Source organism: Chaetura pelagica, unplaced genomic scaffold (assembly GCF_000747805.2).
Source record: "Chaetura pelagica isolate M959 unplaced genomic scaffold, ChaPel_1.0 scaffold139, whole genome shotgun sequence".
NCBI lineage: Eukaryota > Metazoa > Chordata > Aves > Apodiformes > Apodidae > Chaetura > Chaetura pelagica.
In genome coordinates, this window is record NW_009970717.1 from 6,064,437 (window position 1) to 6,073,148 (window position 8,712).

The following is an 8,712-nucleotide window of genomic DNA, read 5'->3' on the forward strand; positions in this document are numbered from 1 at the left end:
GGTGCTGCAGGTCAGGATCCTCAGCTGTCACCTCAGGGTGACAGGGCCAGGCTGTGCCAACAGCGAGCGGGGTGACAGGGCGCCCGTCCAGCCGCCCTGTGTCCCTAATCCCGCTTAAGCAAAGCGCGGCCCTGGCGCTGGGTCTGAGCCGGGCGTGTGAGCCGGGCGTGTGAGCCGGGCGTGTGAGCCGGGCGTGTGAGCCGGGTGTGTGAGCCGGGCGTGTGAGCCGGGTGTGTGAGCCGGGCCCGGCATCGCCCCGCGGGGTGAGGGGCCTGGCGGGGCCGGGCTCGGGGACAGGTCACGGCTTTCAGCCCAACAAGACGAGGCTGCAGATGCCGCCCCGGGTGTAGCCGCGTTTCATCGCGCTGTAAAAAAAGTGTTTAATTGGTTTAAAGCGAAGATGTAGTTATTTATTTATAATTCGAGCTCTGTTGGACGTGTCCAGCATACTTGGTGAAGAGAAACAGTGTCACACACTAATTGAAATGCGACCCGCTGAGAGGTTTTATGAAGCGAGTGTTTTGTTTTAAAATTCACGTGGTGTGCTGCTGTAAAGGGTTGCTCAGGGTCCAGGGTTGGTTTCAGCAGTGTTGGTCCCATCAAGCTGCTTGTGTTCAGGTCAGCAGGGAGGTCGTGGAATTGCACCAGAAGGTCCAGAGATGGCAAAAGTTGAATCCATCACTTTAGCCTGCATCCCAAGCAACACTTTCAGTTTTGTTTCTCTTAACAGTTTAATTGAGTTTCTTGTGCTAAGGTATCAGTGCAGGGCCCTGCTTTCTGAAAAAGCTCAATGCTCCATTTATTTTTTTTCATACCAATTTCAGTAAGTGGCAGATTTCACAACGTTGGCTGGATTTAGTCAGGCACATTGAAGGAAGTCTTGTTTTGCCATATAGAAATACATCAATAAAAATGAGAACATGCTGACTTTGGCCTTCAAAGGTATGTTTTAAATTAGCAGTAAGCATAGTCTATTTATTTTTAAACTATCTTTTCCTGGAGTTCAGCTGAATACAGGTTGTGCTGGTGCCAAATCTGGGTGCTAATTTTCCAGGATATAGGGATGTATGTGTTTGCAGGGGAGGGACCTCTGCAAAAATGACTTCTGAGAGAGGTAAAAAGGATGTTGGTGTGACCTGATCGTGAAGGGCTGTAAGAGCAGGACTTTCAGGTTATGGGTCTTCTGTAGATTGTCTAGGAATGAAACTGTGATTTTTAAATGCACTTTTGTGTTTCTTGAAAGAGTTAAGTGTCCCAAACCGTTTGAGTGATGTTGAGTTCTCATAAAGCCTTTTGACTTTGGTGGGAATTAAGAGCACTTTTGTCTCCCAAGGGCCTGGTTCAGTCAAAGTAATTGAACTTATAAATTCTGGGGACAAAAAAAAAAAGTCTGGGAACTTGATGGCAAAAGAGTATTTAATTTATCTAGATGATTGTTTCTGATTTAATACATAAAATAGCAAGAGTAGCCTTTCTGTGGTGTGAGTTTTAATTCTTGTCAGCTTTCTAATCCCTGTGTTTTTAGTAGAAACAGAACATAAAAGAAATGTACTGTCAACATCTACTGAGTGCTTTACGTTTTAGGATATTAAGGCCCCAATCTTGTGATAAAGTAATCCTCTATATTACTGGTACACATTTCTAGTTAATTCTAGAGCTAGAATTGCACAACTAGTGTCTTAAAACATTCATGATTAAAGTATAATAAGTGGTGTATTGATAAAGAAAGCCCAAGTGTCTTTTAGTTAAACTTATTTATTTTTTTATAAGAGCCTTAATAGTGGAGAGAAGGAAAAGGACTTGTCTCCATTTGAAAGCACTTTGAAACCTGGTGGAAATATAGCCAAACATCTTTTTATTTGTGTGGGATTGCTTTCCAAAACATTTTTTGCTTGGCCTTTTTTACCCAGTAGTGAACCAACAACAGTTGTATAGGTGGATGAAAAGATTTGGAGGGAAAAAAAAATAGTTTCTATGCATTTTAGGGTAATTGATGCTGCAACTTTGCTTATGAAGAATAAACAAGATTTTCTGTTCACTGTTTTAATGGCTTTAGATGGTGCTAAAAGCATTTTTAACAGTGAATAACTAATTTTGGAACCTCAAAATTATTTTCCAGTGAATGGCAGTTTTCATGGTTTGATTTATGTGGTATCTGCAGGTCTAATTGTCTAAAATCTCCTTATAGCAACCGTGGCTTAAACTGTTTAAATTTGGAATGCCTAAAGGGATTTAGATGCAACAAGTATGCTAGTAAGTTGCCCTGTTACCTCTTCTTTATGTGATGCGGGTGGAGTTACTGTTGCTCTTGGTTGACTTTTGTAGCCAGAAGTGGGGCACTCAGCTACTTTTTAAAGCCTGGAGAGAGAAGGTTGCACCCAGTCAGCTTTGACCAGAGTTTGCTGTTGATGTGCATGTAGGATCACAGAACGGTTTGGGTTGGAAGGGACCTTCAAGATCATCTAGTTCCAACCCCCTGCTTGGGCAGGGACACCTCCCACCAGACCAGGCTGCTCAGAGCCCCATCCAACCTGCCCTTCAACACTTCCAGGGATGAGGTATCCACAGCCTCCCTGGACAGGGCACTGATGATGTCTGTGGAAGAAGTCTGAGGTGTTTTAATAGAAACCTATCAATGTTAAATGCCAAAGCTGCACTATGACTGCACGTTTTCACTTCTACCCCATTAATTCATTTTCAAACAATGTTTATTCAGATTTTCAGAAGCACGTTCAGTTGCAGTGGCTGTTTTTTCCACTGGCAGTGTTCATGCACAGTTCACAATTTTTTTAGATTTCACTCTGTTGCTATCTCTGTGTGGCTTGCTAGAAGCACTGTGATACATTGAGGTGAAATAAAAATCTAAATAATGATACGATATTTACACAAGTTATGACTTTGAAGAGAAAAACCTGCGTTGAAGAGGGTAACTTTCAAGTTGGCAGAACATCAATCATTTTAATGGGAGAAGGACCAAACTAACTTTTAAAAATCATTTCTAAAGAATATAGGTCTACAAAATGAACTTTCAGAGGCAAAGTAAAATATTTGGAATTTTTTTAACCTTTTTCTGGAAAAAATGTCAGGTCTTTGTATTTTTATTTGCAGGACTAGAGGCCAATGCCACCTTCCTTTGCAAGTGCTACTGGAGTGGCTTAGGCAGGACAATAATCCGTAGGTTGTGTTCTTCACTTTTAAGTGAATTGTTCATTGCTTATGTCTCTGCAGGTGGAAGAATGTGTCTGTCATTTCTTGTGCAAAGCTGTGGTTTTATGAAATGTGCCATGTTGTTTTATGTGCAATATGATGAGACTGTACAGAGTGAGGCAAATTGTACTGTATGTCTGCTATACATTAGTGTTTGCTGCTCCACACTTAAACTAGGAGATAGATTTATTTATTTGCATGTGATTCTATGCCTTGCATGGCAATATTTTTTAAATTACCCAAAGTACTAGGAATCCTAACAGGAATCAGACAATTAAGTGACTATAAGAGGAATTTCAGCTAGCTACACATATTACTATTTATTAGCATAAAATCAGTAACTGAAAATGTCATACTCATTTTTAAGAAATGTACATTATTTCAGGTAAATTAGTTTTTTCTCCTTTTATCCTTTGCAAGTAGCTTTTTGATGTGAATCTGTGTGCCTCAGTATCTCAGCAAACAACAAAATAAGTGCACACTCGTTGTTTCAGCATATGTGAGGGGGAAATGTATCACTTGAGCGAACAAATGTCTCTGTGCATAAACATGATCTCTTTACAGATACATGAAATGTTTTTCCATAGCGCCAACTGGCAAACATCTGCTAATTCTGATTTTAGTGTGAAGTAACCTATAGAAATGTTCAGAATCTGCTTTTTAGCATCTCATTAAGTATATATAGATCTTGAAATTTTTATGTGCCTTTCAACATTCCCTAAAAAGGAATTTCATGTGTTCCTTAGGTCTCTCACCAAAAGTCCAGTAATGGCTTTGTCATTAAAATAAAACTTAGACAAAAAATATAACAATCAGTTCTAATTCCTGATTGTTATGGAAGATGGTGAAATGGAAAGATGGTGACATTTTTCAAAATGAAACATGTTCAGGGAAACATAGCTCTTTCAAGAGGAAAGTTTTCTCAGGTTCAGCTCATGTTGCCTGACAGTAATGAAGTGGTCCCAGTACTTTATTAAATCACTGTATGGACTGGAATGTAGGTCTTCCGTGATCAAAGTGAATGCTGAGCTGTAAAACCACTGACTATTAGTTGGACTCTTCCTTTATCCAGCTTAAAAACATGACTTTCACTTTACGGAGATAATTTTTTACTCTGGATTTCCCCCTCTTGTATGGATATCCTCTTCATTCAGCTCTCCTGGGTTTTGTTTTAGCTTTCTGTTGTTGAGAAAGGTCTGATTTCTTTTTTATGCAACATAGGAAGATTACTTTACATTGTATTTTTGGGGGGAGGCAGAAAAACTGTTTTTCTTTCAATTTTAGTTTTATAATATTAAACAATAGCATGCAAAATACAAATAACATATGCACTAGTGATTTAACAATAGCAAAATACAAATAACATATGCACTAGTGATTCCAAAGAATATAGCTAAGAAAAGTGTCAAATGTGAGATGTTCTTTTTAAAAAATGTATGTGCTTTGTTTTAGTAAGGCAAGGAGAAAGTTCCAGTCTCCAGTACAAGTGTATTAATACCAGGGAATTCTTTCTATGCAATATTATGGTGGACCTGGGTTTTCTGAGGAATTAACTTGATTGGGATAGTTGATGCATTGTTGTGTTGTGTATAGAATATTGTGTGAAAAGTGTCATTGAAGAAACCACGTCTTAAATAGCGTTAGATTTTTAGGCTGTTTTTTGTCCAATCTGACTTCACTAAATCATAATTGTACTCTTGAATAACAGTAACATTAACAAAGACAATATTTCACAAATCACATAGTGGAGTCTCATGCATTATACTTTACTCTTTATCACCTTCTAGGACAAAAACGTGTGTTACTGTTGTGACTTTTTACTTTTCGGTATTTCAGGATCTTAAAGGTAAACCAAATTCTATTATATTTTAAACTCAAAGAGCTAATACATATGTTTTTAAAGCTGACCAGAAGTAATATAAATAAAATTGGTTGGGATTACTTGTAAGGCCAGTTTCTAAACTGTGGTATAAGGAACTGTTCTGTACATCCTGTGACAGGCTTAATGGAGGCACACTCTGCCAGGAAGTGTGTGAATTTTAAGGCTGATACAAAATGAGTTTCACCTGGGTGCAGAACCTGCCTCTATCTGGGGATGAATCCATGTTGTAATGCAGGAAAATTGACTGCTGGGACAGAAAATTACTGGTTTTAGAATGGTTTAAACCTAACTCCTCCCTTAGAGTGTTACAGAAATTATGTATTTCTCTCTGTAATGGACATGCTGTCTGTTGGAAACGGTGTTCCTTAAAACTGTTTCTTTGAGTTACCTTGACTTCTTTTATTTTTAAAAAAAGTTGTTTCTTAACTATATATTTAACTAGTAATTACTTTTGGTTATAGTTTCTTCTGCAATGTTTATATTTCACCAAGTAATGTTTGTTTCTAATGTTTGTAAAAGTAATGTAATATCACAAAAAGTTCAAAATCAATGTTTTCTAATAATGCCTTGTGATTTACCCAGCCTTACAGTGTTTCAGACAACTTTCCACCAAAACAGCATCTAATCACTGGTTGTCACAATAATGAAAAATATATATTTATAAACCTGTAACTTCTAGTTGTCATTAAAGATTAATGATACAAATAATGAGCATGTGGTAAATGTAAACACCTGTGTTTTTTTAGCTGACAAACCACAAGTTCTTTTTTATTGAGGATTTGAAACGATGTTCCAATTTCTCCATAGTGCATGTGTGAAGACATGTTGTGATATACCTGTACATCTGAAGACAAATATCTAATATTTGAGCCAGATTTTCCAGCAGAATTGAGGCAGCATAGGTGTTAGATAAATTAATCGTAAGGACTCTTTCAAATATTCTTTGTGTTAATCACTGAGTTCAAAATACTTGTTTCTTTGATTGCTACAAGCTGCTAGTTTTCAGTCTTTCACTGCAAACAGCATCTTACCTTACAATGCCAGAAGCAGCTCTCAGCTTTTCTTTAACCAACACTTTTTAAGCCTTCTTTATCACACAGATAAAGGCCATGTGTCCATAAGGAGATAAAATGTTACATTTGTTCTTATATAATTAGTACACTTTATTTTTCTATACTCTTTCAGAAACATCTGCTTTGTTGTTTCATTATTAATAATAGTAATTTTAAGTGTTTCTCTGGAAGGGCAAAGTAACTAAAATGTACCCCTAGATTGCATGGGTTTATTCCAGAGGGAATATCTTCTGATTTTTAATGTCTATTTTTTTTCCATGTAAAAATGAACTCTTTGCTCACATAAATTACAGAACCCAAAACTATTTTCTTAAAGTATTATTATATAAATACTAGTCTGTAATAATTAGAATAAGAAAGTGTATTTGTTGTTGTTGTTTTTGTAAGGCATATGCTTTGAATTTAAAACTGCTGTTATGTTTGAATGATCCTGAAGTAATGAGCTTTCTGGGTGAAGATTATGATTAAGTCATGGTGCTCTAAAATGAGGGAGGGGAAAAAAAATAAGAGAATAGTTTTACATTGTTTGTTAACCTTGGATATTTTTTCCACTCTTTACATGAAACAAAGTGTAACTACTGTAATTCGTCTATTAATCAGAACTATGTACAGCAGATAGTCTTATTAATAGCAAGTATAAAATGTAGGAAGTATTCATATAGTAGTGCTGCTAATGATAATCCATATTTCTGAATGTTTATCTCTGGTTGCTTCTTGGAATCTACCAACAATTTTTGTTCTGGCTGGGGGGATGTCCTGAATGCCATGGCTGCCTCAGAGGAGAGCATGTCTAAGAGACAGACATGGTGAGAGGGAGTAGGATTAGTTGCAGAGAGAAGCAGGAAGCCAAAGAGTAGAGGGAGTGAGCAAGAGCCTGGTCTTTCAGCAGTAGAGTGCTGTGGGATCAGCTCAGGTTCTCATGCAACTTCATCCCAAGAGCTTCTGGTGTTGTGATGACCTAGAGCCATGGTTTCCAACTTTGTTTTGACCCTAGGATTGCCTCTTCCTTCCAACTCTGCATGTGTACCAGGGCAGGTAGAAAGGAGATAAAAGGATTGTCTGTGATACCTCTAAAGAGTGGTGCTTTGCAAGATTGTGCTAGATCCCTTATTAGACGTACTACTTTAGATCACATGAAAGCAGGGGCATTCACTGGAGGATCTTATTTTCCTTCAGTTACTCCTTAAACCCATCTGGAATGTGCAGGAAGTAGAGAAAAAAAAAAATCCTATCAAGGTTTTGAACAGCTGAATTTTCTTCTTTGTTGTCTTAACACATGTACCAGCCCACCCTGATGTAAGAAATGCTCCTCAGTCTAATAGAAAGCTGCAAAAATTTTTCAGCTGTAGATGAGGATGATACATCACAGTAAAAGAAGTGCAGTGGGGACATGACACCAGTTTTACCCCTGGCTTTGCCTTTGCCTTACAACTTGTGGCACCAGTGAGGGGCTGTTGGAATAGACTGAAATTACCAAGAATATTTGTTCTCTGTCACTTTCTCTTGATCCAGACCTGTGCAGTGAAGAAGGGAGAGGGATGATGGCTGAAAAACAGAAGTACTCTTGAGTCCTGTGAAGTGCAGACTCATCCTTGTGTCTTGTGGGTTTATTTTCATGGTTAGAGAAAGGTACAAGTGTTGTGCTTCCACTAAAATGCACCTCTAAGCAAAACACATTCAATAACATAAATAATGAAACACTATAAACAAATAACAAATAAAACAGCCTAATAGCAGAGGATGTAGGACCCTTGTACTGCATTAAAATAGATCAAGTCGGAAGTGACTGAATGATGCTTTGTCAGGAAGAGGGATATCAATATTGTGAGGCAAGCTGTAGCAACTCAAGATACCACAGACTGCCAAGGCCTGTTTTAAGACTGTGTTTTAAGTGGTGTGGGGAAAGTTATATTGAGGACACTCCTAAGCTGCTCTCAAAATGGTCCTGTGCCATCTGCAGCATATCCTACTGGTTATTTTCATTGATGGACACTGCTGAAGTTTCTTTTTTAGTATTGTCTTGCATCCATTAGGTGATACTCCCTGGGAATGGCTTGCCAAAGGATGTTCAGTTTTGCATCAGTCCAGCCACCTTTCACCACATTCAAATACATTTTTCTGCAGGGATGGCACAGTGCTGTGTAGGTGACCTCTTCAGCCTCTCTGGGCTGCAGCTTCATCAGTGTGAAAGCAGTTCCACCTCTGACTTTGGTGGGAAAACATTTTCCCCAAAGATCCAGGTCAAACTGCTATTATTGAAAGGCTCCTGTTGACACAATGGCTGGCATCATGTTTGGGACTTGGTGTAATTTTTGAGTGTCCCTGCACAGCCCTACTCTAGCAGGCCAAATTTTGTGTTACGTGAGAAGGGCAGGTGACAAGGGGAGAAGATAACAAGACAGGTTCAATAAAATTAAATCTAAGTTAATTCCTTTGTACATTCCTTTGTGCTGTGAGGAGCGTTTTCTTAACTATTTTCAATGAGGTAAGGTGTGCTTAATATTTTTTCTGATCTTGAAGTTGACCTAGGAAGTTAAATTCCAGAAGCAG